The sequence below is a fragment of the Natator depressus genome, chromosome 7, assembly GCF_965152275.1.
Source record: "Natator depressus isolate rNatDep1 chromosome 7, rNatDep2.hap1, whole genome shotgun sequence".
NCBI classification, from domain to species: Eukaryota; Metazoa; Chordata; order Testudines; family Cheloniidae; genus Natator; species Natator depressus.
The window spans coordinates 120,533,041-120,549,824 of NC_134240.1; the positions used below are offsets into that span (position 1 = coordinate 120,533,041).

The 16,784-nt window shown below is 50.6% G+C and overlaps 1 protein-coding gene across 11 annotated transcripts in view; it reads left to right on the forward strand.

The window, feature by feature from the left end:
- SEMA4G (semaphorin 4G) overlaps nt 1-16,784 on the forward strand; it is a 103,415-nt gene that overhangs the window by 14,334 nt on the left and 72,297 nt on the right. The window contains exon 1 of one of the 11 annotated variants that reach the window (XM_074959453.1): nt 9,787-9,805. The exons of 7 other annotated variants lie outside the window; for them this stretch is intronic. The gene's annotated coding sequence lies outside the window, so the exon portion shown is untranslated. 3 more of the 11 variants (XM_074959447.1, XM_074959448.1, XM_074959452.1) reach the window with 3 other exon arrangements.

Below are 16,784 nucleotides of genomic sequence, written 5' to 3' on the forward strand. Positions count from 1 at the left end.
AGAAGGTCCCTGAAGAATGGATTGAGCTGCTATGTAACACAGAGAATAGAAGATGGGACCTGACGTTTCCCTCTGGACTATCCTCTTTTTTTTTTTTTTTAAATTAATGCTAAAAAAGGGGAGCTGGCTCTGGTTTCAAATAAGCCTCCAAGCTGGTTTTGAGAAGCCCTTAAGCTAATTCTCGGGTGCATGTTGGCTGACTTGATATCAGGGCTCCTGGCCTCTGAACGTGGGCAGGTTTGGGTGTTGCAGTTCCATAATCCAGTGCCGCCCTCCAAATAAAAAACCGCTTTTACTGGAAAAACGAAGTGAGCTGTGCAAGATGGGTCCCAGTGACATCACAGGTAGATGCGAGGTGATTGGCATCCCTGAACTAGAGCCACGTGTGGTGATGAGTCATTTCTGTGCTAGGCTCCGGAGCCAACCCGCAAGCCAGGAGTGGGTCTGGTGACTCTCAGGGCAGGTATATAAGCCTTGCAGGAGCCATAGCAGCTCAGTCTGCCGAGTGTCACTTCCTGGCTTGGACCTGTCCCCTGCCTGATAGTGGTGACAGACTCTGCATGCCTTTGCCTGCTCCAGCCCTACATGTGCCTTGTTCCGACCCCACTCTTGACTCCTGGCTCCAGCTCTGACCTCTGGTTCCTGGCCTGGCTGCTACCACACTGACCACTGGGCCGGACTGCCGCTGCTCCAACCGCTCGGCCTGACCCTCCGTGTCTCAGTTTCTGGCAGTAGGGTCGTCTCTAGTTAAGCAATACTACACACAGAATTACCCATGGTTCCAAGTAACTAGGGGTGTGGGGAAGGCCAATGAGGAGCGCTAAATCTACTAGGAATCACTGCAGGTCCAAGGGTAGCCTGGTGATTAAGGCACTGGAGTGGGATTTAGGAGATTGGGATTCACTTCCATAGGTCACCTAATCCTACACCTCCATTTCCCATCTGTAAATGAGATTGTATTCCCTCTGGCCGTCTGGACTGCAAGCAAGGACTGTCTCCCACTCTGTATCTACACAGTGCCTAGCCCAATGTCTGAGGCATTTGGGTGCAACTAGAATATTAATTCTGGTCCCAGCGATAAGATGTAGGTCCTCAAGTGTGAATCTAACCTAAACAGCAACTCCAAGGGAAGGCAGTAACTCACTGGCTTGCTAACGTAGAGGAATGTCCTACCGCCCGCTGATCACTGCGTTACAGATCTGCCATTTTAAAGTGATCTGTGACCGTTAGCATTTTCGGGAGTTCTGGGGGATGGAAAAGCTGCTTGGGGCAAGTCTTGGGGCAATTTAGAGTTAATGGGAAACTAAGCTGGGTAGCCTTTGGAATGTAATTCACAGCTCCTTATAGGGCACCTGTCTGCAGGTAGGTCTTTTTGCACTGACTGTGGGAGAGAACAATACAAAGAGATCCCATTGTGGGCGGAGGCTGTGCATGGGCGGATTGTGTTTGAGTCAATGTCGCATATGCTAATAACACTGGTGTGGGAGGCTGTTTTCCAATGGGGAGCATTCGCTCTGACTGTACGAGCTTGTATATATACTTATGAATAAAGCTGCGTAGTTGGCTGGCCTTGCGAGGCTTTACACTCGGCTTGATGGCATTTCTCTGCTTGTTTTTCTAAAAGATCTGCTCTAGGGATTATTTTGGGGGCAGTTCTCTGGCCTTTGCCATAAAGGGAGTCAGACTAGATAATCACACTGGTCTCTTCTGGCCTTGGCATGTATGAGAATAAGAATAGTGGTGGGAAGGGGGCTCACAGATCCCCTGGCATGAGGCAGAGAGTCCCTAAAATAGACGGGGATGGGAGGATGGCAATAGGGAACCTGTGGGGGCAGGGGGAATGGAGAGATGGAAGGAGCCCAGATGGGCTTCTAATGGAACAGGTGACAAATCTGGGTTCTCTTAAAAGCTTCTTCCATTCCATCGCTCTTAGTGTTCTGAATAAGAAAGCTGGGTCTAGCGGTTTCTGGGGTATCCTTGCCTGTCCTGAGGCAATACTCTTGTGATAGTGCCTAGAATCCTCAACCGGACTGGTCTCTGTTCAAGCCAAGGTACAAGCATGGCAAATGGCCTTCCCTGTCCTAAAGCGCTTACAATCCTAGAGTAACACAGAAAGCTAAGGTCGGTTAAAAACATTCCTATCCAGTTGGTTGTTCCAGCTAAAGTTGTGGTGTGGTGGGAACCATTCCCAAAACTGAATGCAGGTTTGCTGGGTGAGGGGTAACAAAATACATGAGAAAAATGGAGGGCCCCCTGCCCTTTTGTTTTACAATCACGGAGCAATTTTTAGTTTGATTTCTGACCTCTAAGAACAAAGGAATAGGGCTTGATTTCAATTTGGACTCTTTAAAAAGCTGCGACATTTACGATGTATTTTGTCTCTGGCTTGATACCTTTACCTGCTGGTATGGTGGCCTATAATATGGGGAGAGAAATCTGTTGACTATGATTTGATTGTGCTTTTCTTAACGACGGCTTGCAGGTTAAGGTAGAATATTTTCAGTAGAAGGCAGAATATGTATCCCTAAGTATCTGAGAGTTTATGAATGAGAGAGCAGGATTGTTCACAGTGAATTTTAGCCTATTGGATTTAATAAATGTATATCCCCAAAACGGTGGCGTGGGGGATTTCTGTTGTCCTCCGTGACAGGAAGAGATTTCAGCTTTTGACACAAGTGCTTTGTTTGACATGCTCAGTCGAAAACTCTTGGGAGCACTGAGTATATTGCTGGCACAAAAGCTTGTTTGGGAAAGCTTTTGATCTGTGTAAATGCCTTGGAACTCTTTCAAGCCACACAATTTAATAGCCAACAGCAAGCACAAGGGTAAAAACTAGGAGTGGGAGGTGGGGCAGCCTAGGTGATAACTACAATGCAGTGGTGACAGGGGCTGTTTCTACTCCAAGCTGGAGTCTAGCTTTCAGAGCGCTAGGTAGCAGTTTCATTTAAGATGTTCCTACACCAGTCCAAGAACAGCTTTTTGCCGGCAGGCCCACTCGACGGGATCACAGGCTTTTTCCCCATGCAGTCTGGTGATCATTAGGCCGGAAGGAACTCAAATGAGGCTTCCTTGCCCATTAAAATCGATTCTTTTAAGTGTAATAAGGCTTTGGACAGTTGGCAGGTGGGACTGTGGCTTCTTGAACAGAGTACTGCGCTTTAAATGTAACAGCTGGGCATTGGGCACTGACTTTCCGGTTTGATGCCCCCGGATTTGAACGGACACTAAAAACAACACAACTTACTCTGATCTGGAGTGGCGCAGGAGTGTCTTGACTGGCGGAATAGCATGCAGCCCATGTGGGCTTGTGCTATGTCTGAGCCACCCTCTCCATTCCCTTTGTGTGCAAAGTTCATCACTTTATGAGAAGTATTTAGATGAGCTCAGTGTTACGAAACTGTGGTCTCATGGGGTAAAATCCGTTCATGAAAATCGGACACAGCAATGGCCAAAGTGCAGACCTATGACTGTTAATTTTTAAATGAAGTGAACTGAGATGAATATGAACCGTGTCCTCAAGCTGCAGCTAATCTTCCTGATTCACCCTTGTAACTGAATTCGCACCACTCAGCTTCATGTTTTGCGTGGCCCATGGGGACTGTTTTCCCCCCTAGGAACAGAGACACTGTCATGGCTGGAACAGATCAATGGCCAACTCTAGCCTTGTGTCTTTTCTATTCCTGTGATCCCCCCAAAAGTATAGCCAGGCTGGAAAGGAGAAGGTGGTGTGAACAATGGTGGCAGGAGAACACAGTCGGACACGTCTCATGGTTGGGGGCTGGGTGCACAGCCCTGTATCGCACTGTATGGCAAACCTGAGCTGCTATCACTCATTAATATCAATATTAACTGCTTGGATGATAGGGATCAGGGAACAGGTTTTAAAAGTAACAGATGCTTCGTTTTCCAGCAGAACAATTAAGCGAGGGTTACATCAGGGTAAGAATCAAGTAACAGCTCCACCGAAGTGAACAGACGCTTGCGTAAGCAAGATCAGAATCAGGCCCCAAGGAGAAGGTAAAGGTGCACTTCCTGCCTGCTACCCCAGGGGCTCTTTCACGCTGTGATAAGGAAATACCTCACATGTGGGAAAACACCTCAAGTGAGCACTGAAGGGACAGCAGTGAAAAGTGGGGGCCCACAAGGAGCCAACAGGTCCGCACTGACTATGGATTTGTTTCTTTGCTCAACACTGGCTCCCTTGCCTTTGAGCGGGACCTTTCTGTTTTGACAAACGGACGGGGCAGGCTAGAATCACTGCAACTTTTGTAAGACCCTCTTGCAGTGCTATGTGGTATCTTCTTTGGGTCTGTCTACACTGCAGTTAAAAACCCGCAGCAGGCCCGTGCCAGCTGATGTGGGCTTGCAAGGCTTGGGCTGCATGGCTGTTTAATTGCAGTGTAGACTTCCAGGCTCGGGCTGGAGCCCGGGCTCTAGTACCTTGCGAGGTGGGAGGGTCCCAGACCTCAGGCTGCAGCCCCAGCCTCAACGTCTACACCACAATTAAACAGCCCCGCAGCTGGAGCCCCTCGAGCCTTGGGCCAGCCATGGGTCTCTACTGTAAGGATATGTCTACACTGCAGTTAAAGTACTCAGTAACAGCTGGTGGATACCGCATGCATGCCACAACTGGGTTCTTGGGAACACTCCTTTTCCTTCTCAACTCCCAGAAGTCTGACACAGGTTTCAGAGCCCTCTGTGAAGACATCAAGAGGCCCCACTGTGTAAGTGCAGGATCAGAAGACAGATAGGATTCAGCTCCTGAGTATTGTAAGTCATTCCATTTTCTTAAAAGGAAGCTTTTAAATTAGAAGCAGAAAAATGTAATTAGGATCAGAAACTAAGGAAGGAGCTTGCCCCAGGAAAAACAGGCTGGCAAGAGACATAAGCTGTGCTTTAGCCAGGAGTCCTATGCAGCCAGCTTAAAAATATCAGCTTAAAAAAATAATAGCCAAAACACATGCTGCTGCTGAGTGTGTTTTCAGACACTGAGCTATTGGTTATTGTGTGAAGGTCCGGGTAACGGCAGCACATGGAAATGTAATCCCTCTGCACGGGCCCTGGCCGGGAGATTTTCAAAAGTCTGTTAGACGCTAACCTATTTCCCTGCACTATTTTATCTGGAGCGGCCATAATAAGTAGAAAATTGCTATATTAACGTAGCAATGCAATTACACCCGCTAGAGTAAAAGTTAAAGGGGTACCTATTGTCATGCTTCAGGGCACAACCTAGACTTGCGGAGTAGGGTCAGGAAGAAAGTCACCACATATACAGCCACATCATGGTATAGTCCAGTTCAACATTGACTTTTGAAGTGGAACTTTCCCACTTGATGATCCCGCTCTCAGTTGGCAGCGAACTTGATGTGGCTTTGGCAAAGCCCATTTCACAACAAAGCATTGCCCCGTTTCTCCAGGAATGCTGCAAAACTCCCCCTAAAAAGGGTCCTGTCAAGATAAAAAATCAAATAGGTTCATGCCACTTGTGTACGGGACTTTGTTAACACCCCTGCGTGTTGGAATGAGAGTTACAATGCCCTCGTTTATCTTGTGCTGGCTGTTGACATCTGGGCTCCATGTGGTTAGCGTGATGGTTCTGGAGACGGGTTAGTTTTGCTCTCCAGTTCTCACGTGTTAGAACAAGACTCTCTGGGTTACCAGCTTGGCAGGGGAATGCTGGAATGTAAATAAACTGTGTAGAATTTTTTTTTTTAGTTGAGTAGTTTAAATACCAGGGGCTTAGTCTCCTGAGAGCTATTATACTTTGGTCTAATCGTGAACGCTGTGGAGAAAGTGAATAAGGATGTGTCATTTACCCCTTCCCATAACACAAGAACCAGGGGTCACCAAATGAAATGAATAGGCAGCAGGTTTAAAATGAACAGAAGGAAGTATTTCTTCACACAACGTACAGTCAGCCTGTGGGACTCATTGCCAGGGGATGCTGTGAAGGCCAAAACTATAATGGGATTCAAAAAAGAACTAGATAAGTTCATGGAGGATAGGTCCATCAATGGCTATTAGCCAGGATGGGCAGTGATGTAACCCCATGCTCTGGGTGTCCCTAAATCTCTGATGGCTAGAAGCTGGGACTGGACAACAGGGCATGGGACACTTGATAATTGCCCTGTCCATTCCCTCTGAAGCATCTGGTACCGGCTGCTGTTGGAAGACAGGATACTGGGCTAGATGGCCCATTGGTCTGACCAACCCTGGCCATTCTTATGTCTTAATTCTCGTCTGTGATATGCAGGAGGGCAGATTAGATGTACTGGTGAATCTTTCTGGCCTTAAACTCTGTGGCTCTGGAGAACCTGGGCAGGCCAGCGAGTGCCAAGGTGGCTTTGGGCCTCCCTAATTTTGACCTTCTCCAGGAACCTGCGCAGCCCCTCCAAGTGAATTGGATCCAGCTGCCAGTCGGCTGCTCTCCCTCCCATCCCTACCCCTACGTCAGGTGGGCTGTGTTGGGCTGCTTATGTTGGCCTACACTGGGGAAAATCTCCAAAGGGCTGTTCCCCCCACCGGGACCTTCTTGCTGAACAGAATTGGATCGATGTTCAGGGTGGCAAGGACTGTCTTGTCTGGCTTAGACCATCTGCTTGCGGCTGCCCAGTGCACAATAGCTTGCATTGTTGTGGCAATGGATAACTGGTTTCTTTCATCCTGTAGCTTTTCCCCTCCTGAGCTGCGGCATGCGTGGATGCTGGTGTTAGAATGTAGGCTGGCATGTTCTGTGGCAGACCGGCCTGAATATACCTCTAGGCTGGCTTAGGCCTGAGTGTGACCCGCAGAGCTGAGATGCATCTGTCCGGTCAGATCTTGCAGTTCTGTTCGTTTCTCTCTCCCATCATCCCTTTCTGGGATGAAGGGGGATCAGTCAAGATAGGAACGGAGGTGGGGGCAGTCATGTACTGGCTCAGGGAGGAAGTGCTTGGGGCCTGCCTGGGTATCAAACTTCCAAAAACAAATGAGCTCTGAGGCTGGGACAGAATCTTGCCTTCCCTCCCCATCGCTGATTTCCCCCGGGGAAAGCCATGCACCTGGAGAACCTGCAGAACCAACCCAGCTTCCTGTGGGCGTGAAATGCCAGCCAGCCTGTCCGCCCGATCCGTGTGGGCACTTCCTTGTCACTGCACTGCGACGTTTGTATTGCCCCAGCTTGAACTCACTCTGCTGTGTGACTCTCTGATCCTTTGCTGAGGAACAGGGTCTGGTTTCTCTCCGCCTTCCCCATGCCAAGGGAAGGTCTCTGAGCACTCGGGTTTGCCAGTCGAACATGGCCAAGGATGAGTTAACATCCCCTGCTTGCAAAAAATAAATAAAAATAAAATTTAAACCCCAGCAGTTCCTCCTTCTATATCCACTGGGTAAAAAATTAACCAGCTTTTACAGCTAATTGGATGATTGTCCTTCAAGACAAAAAGCTACCCATTGATCGCAGACAAAGGAGCGCTGGGAAGGAGGTGTAATTTCTGCTCTGCAAAAACACCAAAAAGCTGACTTCATAACCCCTACATTGGGAAGACGCGCACACCCAAGAATCCGGGTCTGCCATTAGCATTTGCTTTGCCCTATCTGGTTACGTTTTAAACTGCTGTTTGAGCAGAGTTTGCTTTGTGATAAAGAAAGGCCCAGCAATCTTTCCTGAGGCCGGGTTTGGCCGGCGGTCTGCCAGCTTTCTAGGGGAGGAGATGGCAAGGAAACAAAGTTCAGGGCTTATTTATTTTTGGAAGACAAACTGTGCACGCCTGTCTGTAGCCAGGCAAGTGGCATGATTTTTATTGATCTGTTTTTCATCTGGTGCATGGAAGACAAGTAGCCCTAACATTTACCAGCCCAGATGTACAATTTACTTGCATGCGTTTTTTGGGGCGGGGAGCGATCCGCTGGCTTCGGACAAACGATTTCATGTTCTCGCTTCTGCTTGATGCAGCATGGTCAAAGCGGTGCGCAGGGCTGTGTGTAGGAGTCCCAGGGATCTGTTGCTTGGGTGCCCGAAGCCGGCTTGCATGAAAGCACTTTGGTGTCGCAGCCCCCCGGCGGCGTGTGGCACACCGTGCGCCCGCATATGCCAGTGCATCCAACGGTACTCAGACAAATGCCACCCTGGTGCTTGCCCTTGGTCTGTGCGGAACTGGGTGTTGTGTCTTCCCTCGCTGGCACAGCGACTGCTCAGATAGGGGCTGTGCCTGTCCAGTTGGTCCCCCCAGTGAAATTCCCCGCATCCTGCCCACCCGTCAGGGACTGCCGAGCCCCTCGCTGGCTCGCTATATGCAGGCCAGAGAACGGTCCTGCTCTGGACTTGGTTTGTCCATCGTTCAAAGCAGCGAAGAGACATCAGTACAATGAAAACTTCCAGTGCATGTGCAGAAACTCTGTGCATCCCCCTAGGGTTCCTTGCAGCATTGTTCTGGGAAGGCCTCCATTTGGATCCATCCCAGCTTTAGCCCCTCCAGGAAAACTCAAGAGAAGGAAACTGTTAGCGAAGATCCAAACCCAGGAATATCCTAGCAACATAGATTTCAAGGCCAGCAGGGGCCATTGTGATCATGTTGTCTGCCTGCCTGTACAGCACAGATCAGAGTACTGCCCCCCAATAATTCCGAGAGCAGAGCTTTCAGAGAAAGATCCCATCGTGGTTTTAAAAATGGTCAGCGATGGAGAATCCACCATGACCCTTGGTAAATTGTTCCAAGGATGAATTATTCTCACCATTAAAAATGTACGCCCAATATCCAGTCTCTGGTGATGAGCCAGGGTGTGCCAACTGCCTGCAGATCTGGTCGCCCCATCTCAAAAATGACATATTGGATTTGGAAAAGGTACAGAGAAGAGCAACCAAAATGATCAGGGGGATGGAGCAGCTTCCACAGGAGAGATTAAGAAGACAGACTGTTCAGCTTGGAAAAGAGACGACTAAGGGGCGATATGATCGAGGTCTGTGAAATCATGACAGGCGTGGAGAAAGTCAATAAGGAAGTGTTATTTACTCTTTCCCATAACACAAGAACCAGGGGTCACCCAATGACATTAACAGGCAGCAGGTTTAAAACAAACACAAGGAAGTACGTCTTCACACAACGCACAGTCAGTCTGTGGAACTCCTTGCCAGAGGATGTCGTGAAGGCCAAGACTATAACAGGGTTCAAAAAAGAACTAGATAAATTCCTGGAGGACAGGTCCATCAATGGCTATTAGCCAGGATGGGCAGGGATGGTGTCCCTAGCCTCTGTTTGCCAGAAGCTGGGAGTGAGCGACAGGGGAGGGATCACTTGATGATTCTCTGTTCTGTTCATTCCCTCTGGGGCACCTGGCATTGGCCACTGTCGGAAGACAGGATGCTGGGCTGGGTGGACCTTTGGTCTGACTCTGGATGGCCGCTCTTATGAAGTAGCCCTGCAGAGGGCGCTGACTTACGTACTGATTGATCGCCATGTACGCTGTTGGCTTTGGCTCAGTAGCAAAGTTCAGAACTGTGGGTCTCTGGATCACCTTAATCTTGCAGTGATGTGTTTCCAAATCTAGACTTTGGAGGGTCTCTAACTCCAGCCCCAGGCCCACCTTTTGGTGGTCTGTATAGAGCAAGGGAAATAAGACATAAATGGGCGTGAGCCATTCTGAGACTCAGCACTGGATTTGCGTTGCATAGGCTGCCATACAGCAGTCGGCTGGCTTGGACCACTAATCAGCTGGGCTGATTTAAAATCAGTGACTGAGGGCGGAGGCTCTGTGTGCTTTTTTATCAGTCTCCCACGCCAGCCGGTTCTCCCTTTCCTGTGCTGCACCCAGAACTTGCACCGCTCTGGTGAGCTTTTAACAGAATGCACAAACGTACTATTGTAAAAACGAAGGGCAGCGTGTCTGGGGGGGAATGGCCACTGTGTGTGTTTCAGGCAGGCTGGGAAGCGAACTGGCGTCTCTAAATAGATGTGAGAAAGTTACAAGCCATTAATAAGCGGAGCCGAGATGGGAACGGATCCCATGGGGGCATCTAAGCAAGGCCACTTTCTGTGCATGCCTCGCAAATGAAAACAAGATCATCCATTTCTCGGTGGGCCGCGGCGGTTTTAGAAGTGCTTTGTGGGAAAAGGAATCCAGAGGGGAATATTCGGGCGACTTGTTGTTGCAGGAGGGGAACAGTGACAGCTGCATTCAATATCCGCACGCAGAGCTAATGAGGAGCTTTTTAACGGCCGCTGGTGTACAAAGGAATGGGAGAAAGTGGCAGGCCCCAATGTTCTGTCGGCAGCTACTGCCAGGTGGGAATGGATTGCTACGGGGGAGGAGGGTCAGCGTGTTACAGCTCCCCCTTGATTCTTTCGAGGCCCTGAATGCCAGCATCAGACCCCAGCAGGAGGAGCAAGAACTCAGCACCTCTCGCAATCTCAGGCCAGAGGCTTTTGACCCCTGATCCAGCAAAGCACTTTTAAGCACGTGAGTACTCCCGTTGGCTGCTCATAGAGCCCTGGGACTTGAAACAAAGCACGGGCTCTGCCGGGCTGGGTCTGCAGAGCCGACGAAAATGGCTGCGCTGATGTAATCGCCATCCCGGAGCAATGGGCAGCGACACAGGACGGTGGTTTAGTTTTTCCTATATGGCCATGAAAATTAAAATGGCTCCCACTGTTAGCTCTGCAAAGGAGGACAGTGCTGGGGACGGACGTGGGGCGAGCGGCCGTCTGGCTGGTGAGGGCTTCCTCCTGGGAAGCAGATTGGCCTGTGTAATGGGGAAAAGAACATCCCGTCAGGATCCTGAGCTTGTCAGAGCTGTCACTGCTAAATTCCCTGCTCTTTTGACTAGGCTAGTGGAAAAGAGCGGAGCCCAGACCCCATGCTGGGGGGAGGGAAGGCATGCACGGCCAGTCTCTGCTCTGATTACTGTTCAATAAACACTTGAATCAACCAGTAATTTAAAAATGCCTTGCCACTCTGGAGTAAACGGAGAGCTTAGATTCTTCAGTGTCTTACCCGGCCCTGTCGGGCTGTCAGCTACAGTAGGGGCTTCTGGTTCAGTCTTTCATCTTGGTGTTGGATTGGAGAACAGGGTTGTTTCCAGTTACCGAGTCTCCTCCTAACGCAGCTGCTATAATACTGTGCCTTCCTGCTTTACGTGGGCGGTTCCCACCAGTTGCCCGATCCCGAGGGTTTGTACCCCTCACTCCTCTTGGAGGCTTCGCTTGGGTGTCTCAAGGCAGTCCAGTGTTTGCAGAATTGGACCCTTTCCGTACCCAGCCCTCCTGAAGGGCTGCGTGCATTGGGCCTGGTTCTCCATTGCCCAGGCCAAGTGGCCATGTGGATGATGAGTAGCATTTGCCGCTCGCTTTGCGTGGGTGTTTATGATGAGAAAAGGCTCACAGCGGGGGACAGTCTGGCTCAGTACATCCTGCTGAACTGGAAGCCGGAGTCCAGCTTTCTGACAGCTGGGCAGTGAGGCGTGGGATGGTGGATGGGCCGTTTCTCCTGGAGAGACGGGAGGACAAGCCAAGGTGAAGGATAGTGTTAACCTGCTCTGGAGAAGCTAACGTGGCCGTCGTAAAAGAAGTGATGAAGTTGGGGCTGAATCTGCAACAGAGCGGAGAGTAAAAGGATGTGGGGGAGACAGCTACAGGCAGATGCTATAAACTGGGAGGACCAGCAAGGAGTCTCTGGCCGTGCTGTACTCTGCCCAGCGCTGCTGAGCTGGAGGTTGGGACGATGGCAACGCACCTCTAATCTGGGTACCTACGTGGCCTCCAACACTTTGTCCTGCGGCATTCGGAGCAGGAAGCACAAATGACCATTTCCACGGTCTCCTAGGTGGGAGGGTTGTAGGTATGTTCCCTTGGGAGCTGGTTGAAACATTTTCAGTAAAGTTAGGGCTGTGTGGGTGTGGGTGTTTAAATGAAAAGTGGCTTCTTTTTCCTGACCAAAATATAAATATTTGCAGAAAAAATTAATTTTGGTCAAAACACTGTTTTTTTAAGTCTTGAAACACAACTTTTTGTCTTTGTTGGTGGAAATTCTCACTTGATCTTTTACCCCCCCCCTCGCCCCAATCCCCTCTTTTCCAGCTGGGATGGGGGAAGAGTAAAAGAGCAAGTGGGTTTTTCCCCCAACAAAATCATATTGTTGGGTTTTTTCACCAACAAAATTTATTTGACACTTTCATGGGCCGATGGAATTTCAAACAAAACAAAAACACCTTAGTTCCTTGCAAAATATTTTGCGAAATATACTCCCCCTCCTTCTCCTCCCAGCTCTGGTTTGCTTCCTCAGAAGCATATTGCATTGGTCCCAGAAAGACACCGGTCTAGAGACGCTGCTGGGCTGAAATAGCTCAGTGATCGTGAGGTAGAGCAGCGCTGCCCATGGTGGAGAGCAGAGATCTCTCTTCTTTGTGTAAGTTTAAAACAAAAAAGCCACGCAAAGATTTTGCTCCACACACTTAAAATCCAAACTGCCCCTTTTCGCTCCCAACTGCAGGGGGCAGTCGGTGGCCCAGCGACTCCAGAAGCCTGATCTCAGAGGTTCCAGTTACTGGAGTTAGAGATGAGTTACCCCTTTGTGCTCCGCGCAGAAATGCGCAAGCTCACTCTCGCCCGTCATTTCTCTCCTTGACCCGCGTCTGAGTCAGCCAGGCTCCTGCGCGCCCCTCTGTAACGTGGGAGGATGCTTGGGGGAAGACTGCGATCTCGTCTGTGCTTGGGGGGAGGGGACGGAACAGGCTTCATTAGCAAAATGATGGTGCCACCCCCAAGAGGTGGCTTAATGTGACCCTATTTTGGGGATGGGGGAGTAATAAAATTGTATAGAAATATTATACCAAGAGAGAGAATTATAGAGAGAATCCACTTAGTGCTATCAGGGATTGAAATCATAGGTATGCACAGAACAGGTCCAGCACAGGCTAGCTCCTTCCTTCCTCTCCTATCCCCCTCTGCCCCCATTCACACCTGCCTTGGTAGTGTGCTCCAGCTCGTGTCCCAATAAACTGCACCTCTTGGGATAATTGAACAGCCTCCATGGCTCTCACGGGACTGCCAAGGAAAAGAGAGATGACCGTGGCAGCTCTAATGGCAGGTGTCACCAGGTGGCGTTGTCCTAGTCATCCACGTTCTTAGCATGTGAGCAAGTTTTGACTCTTGGGGAGACATGCTGCCATGTTGAGTTTTGTGTTATGGGAGGTTTCTGCATAGAGGCAGCCTGAGGAGAGAGGTTGCTATGCAAGCAGGAGAGTTTGCTCTCTGCCTTGGTCTCCAATGCCTCAAGGAGGAACAGGGCGCTGCTATTGGGCTGAGATTCCTGGAAGAAGGGATGGCTTTGCATGCTCTTTTGACCACCTCTGTTCCAGGACTGGTGTGTGTGTAAAATCAAGGAGTTACCCTTGGAGTGTACCCGAATTCTTTGACTTTAATTTCTCCTCTGCTGGGAAGCTGACCAGCAAGACTCCAGACATCAGCGACTGCTCAGCAGAAATGTTTTAATGGGACACTGGTGTCAGAAGAAGGGGGCAACACAGCCATCCTATGGGACTGGCTTTTGATCTTGCCTGGAAAATTCACCCCTCCAGCTTTTCTCTCCAGGCCTAGAATCTCGTTTAGCCTTTTTAGAATTTGTTTGTTCTCTGTTTCAGATCTGATGAAATATTTGCTCTTGGGAAAACATCTGCAGCAAGCATGTTTGAACAGTGTTCTGGAGGGCTAGGTAGTTGGTGTGTGTGTGTGTATATATATATATATAAACAATATACATATAAAGAAAATCTTAAGCAAACCAATCCATATGAGTTGCTTTATCAAGAGGTCTTCTATTCAGAGTTCTTGGCCCATCTCTCCTGTTCTCATTAGTTCCTTTTAAAATTAGCAGTCAGCTTCTGCTGGAATGGCTATTCCTGCGATGGGATTGGAACTGAACAGCTTAGAGGAGATGAAGATTTTGTTCATTAGAGCCCAAATGAGAGGCAGAAACGCAAAAGCGGGCAATAAAGAGACATCAGCTTCAAGGTTTGGTTAATGGCCTTTAAAACCCACCTCTCCAGAGTCTGGCCTGTGCTGTTTTAAAACAGGAACTAGCAGGCCCCAGGGCAACGTCAAGGATTTTTTGGTAAATTACAAAACTCTCGATACGGATTAGCTTTTGCCACTCGATATTCTGACTTCCCCTGCTTGAGACCGGCAAGCGCTTTGAGAAGTAGCTCGAAAGCTTATCCCAGGGCTGCTACTGCTTCTGTGAACGCCTCTCTATCCTCCCCATGAAACCGAAGAGTGGAACGAAGGCCGGGGGGGGGAGAGGAGGGAGTGGGAGACGCTCCGGGAGGGTGTTTAAAGCTGCTCGCTGTAAGTGCAGAAGCAACGGAATGAAACTGTGCAAAGAATGACTGACTCGTTACCTAGGTGGGCATGGGGAGACCTTTCCGTTGTTCGCTGCTGATCAAAACATGCTGCTGGAAATAGCTTCTTTGCTCATGACTCGTAATCAGGCACCACTCTAATGTTTTGGTTTTTGTGCAGGGGGAGAGAGGGCTTGGTTTCCATTGCTGGGCTCCCCCTGGTTTGGAAATGTGCTGATGTTTGCTAGCACAGAGGTGTCTTTAAAGGTGACGGCGTGGGGTTGGAGGCAGAGTTGTAGCTGTCTGACGTTCGCCCTCTCTGATGCTTTTCCGGTTGTGCTTTACTGGAGCCTGTCTTGTCTCCCGAGTGGCAATGAGAGGCCAGTTCTGCTATTGGTTACCTGTGTGCAACGGGGTCAGGACTTGCCTGAGTCTCATTCTCACCCCCATGGCCAAAGAACCACTGCAAATCGTTAATCCTAAATCTGTGTTCCTAATGAGCCGGCCCACATAAGTGGATCTAAATCGTGATGAGTTCACTAGGGTCGGGCATTTCCTCCCTCGCTGGCTATTGCGGGAGATGCTGCATAAGGGGCACCTGACTGCTGGGACAGCCAGGGTTCCCCCTTCTCCAGTGCACGTGAGGCCTGATCCTCTGAAGTGAGCATGTATGAGACTAGATGTTATCAGTACGCGCGGCTGTGTCTCGCTGAGCGGCTGCTTCTCCAGCAGTAGCACTGCCAGCTTTGCTGCTCAGACCTGCATCCACATACTCAGTGCAAGGCCTTTCCCACCCTCCGCTTTTTGCTCTGGTATCAGCCAGCCGAGGGTGAGACAAGCTGGTGGGTCCCGGTCGGGTTTCTAATACAGCAGCTCCACTAGCCCTCTCGATAGGGGGACCAGGACTGGATGGGCACGAAGGGCGAGTCCGTGGAGGTGGTCTCGTAACAAGGTTGAGGTTGTTGGTGGGGTGGGGAGGGATAGGCCGGCCCTGGTGCTGGACCTGCCCTGAGATGGCTGGTCTCTGAACCTGGCCCCGGGTGCATAGAGTCCAGGGCCAGATGTCCAACCCCCTGGAGAATAGGAGCCCTGCATGAATCGTTCGGCACTACCAGGGGTCTTACCCTGGGTGTTTCCACAAATGCATCCTCCATTGGCTTATGATCAAGGACCCGTGTGAGCACGGAGCATTGTGCTGGCAGAGAATAGAGAAGGGCCTGGGAAACCAATTCAGTCAGTCTTGCTCCCCCTCCCCCCCCCCAAGTCTCCAAAGCCCAGCGGCAGTGGGAAGCTGAGCCAGCTGGCAACGTGCCGCTGTGAAATGCTCTTTGCTGGAAATGTCTCTGCTGCGTTCCCGAGAGCCGATGGCTGCAACCCAGTGCTGGGCTTGGCGAATGAGGCCGGGGCTGCAGGTAACTCCTCAGAGGAGACTGTCTGGGTCGCACCAGGGATGTGGTGCCAGCACAGGCTGGTGAAAGACGTTCCTGAGAAAGCAGGGGCGACCAAGGGGCTGGAGAGCGCAGGGGACTCTCCCACCCATCTCTCCCTTTCTGGCCAGGTGGGGGCGCTCTGGGTGGCAGACCCAGGGTTCCACTGTGCGACGCCTGACACCGTGCAGTGCCTGTGAACCTGAGGAGTAAAGCATAAGACAATATCCAGTCAAAGCTCCGGGGGGAAGGTCAGGATGCTCCACGGCCCCTCGTCTTGCAAAAAGTGCCCTCCAATCTTCCAGGACCACGAGTGTTTGGAGTCTGTTTCGCACCCCCGGCAGGATGGCCCAGCCCGATGCAGTGATTCGTGGCTCCCTCTAAGAGGGGAGGAAAGCCACCATCTGTCCTACCGTCCCCACTGCCTGCCGCCTTCTGGCTTCTCCTGGGAGGTCTCTCTCAAACGCTGCCCGGACCTGACCCAGCGTCATTTGGGAGAGCTGCCGAGGTCACAGCCTGCGGGGCTCGCGCCACCTCAGCTGGGCGTGGGGTTAGACTCGCTCTCATTTATCAGCAGTGTGGTGCTTGCAGGTTCTCCGAAGCCCTCGGTGTCGGGTTCTGGGGCCCTTTTGTTCTCCCTCCCCAGTGCCCTGCTGGAAGAGCTGGCCCCCAGTCCTTGCAGAAGCCGCCAGCACAGCTCCCAGTTCAGCCAGAGGGGTCAGTATAGAGCAGGATGTGGGGACACAGCTCTGAGCCCCAATTCTCATCGCCTGATGCCCTCTAGTGTTGGGGGGCCTGTCATGCTCCCAAACGTGTGTGTTAGGGGGCTTACTCCTTCACCCACTCACTTCCCTGGTCCTTCTTGCATGCACAGAGAGCAACAATACCCGAAGTCCAAAGGTGCAAACAATTTGATGTTTATTGGGGTGAACTTCCAGCAAGCATGATTCCAGTTTCCTTCCTTAGAGTCCCCCTTCCCAGCTCTGACACCACAGAGCCTTACCTGTGTCCCTGTTCCTGTTCCCCCCTTAGCAAAACATGATTCCAGT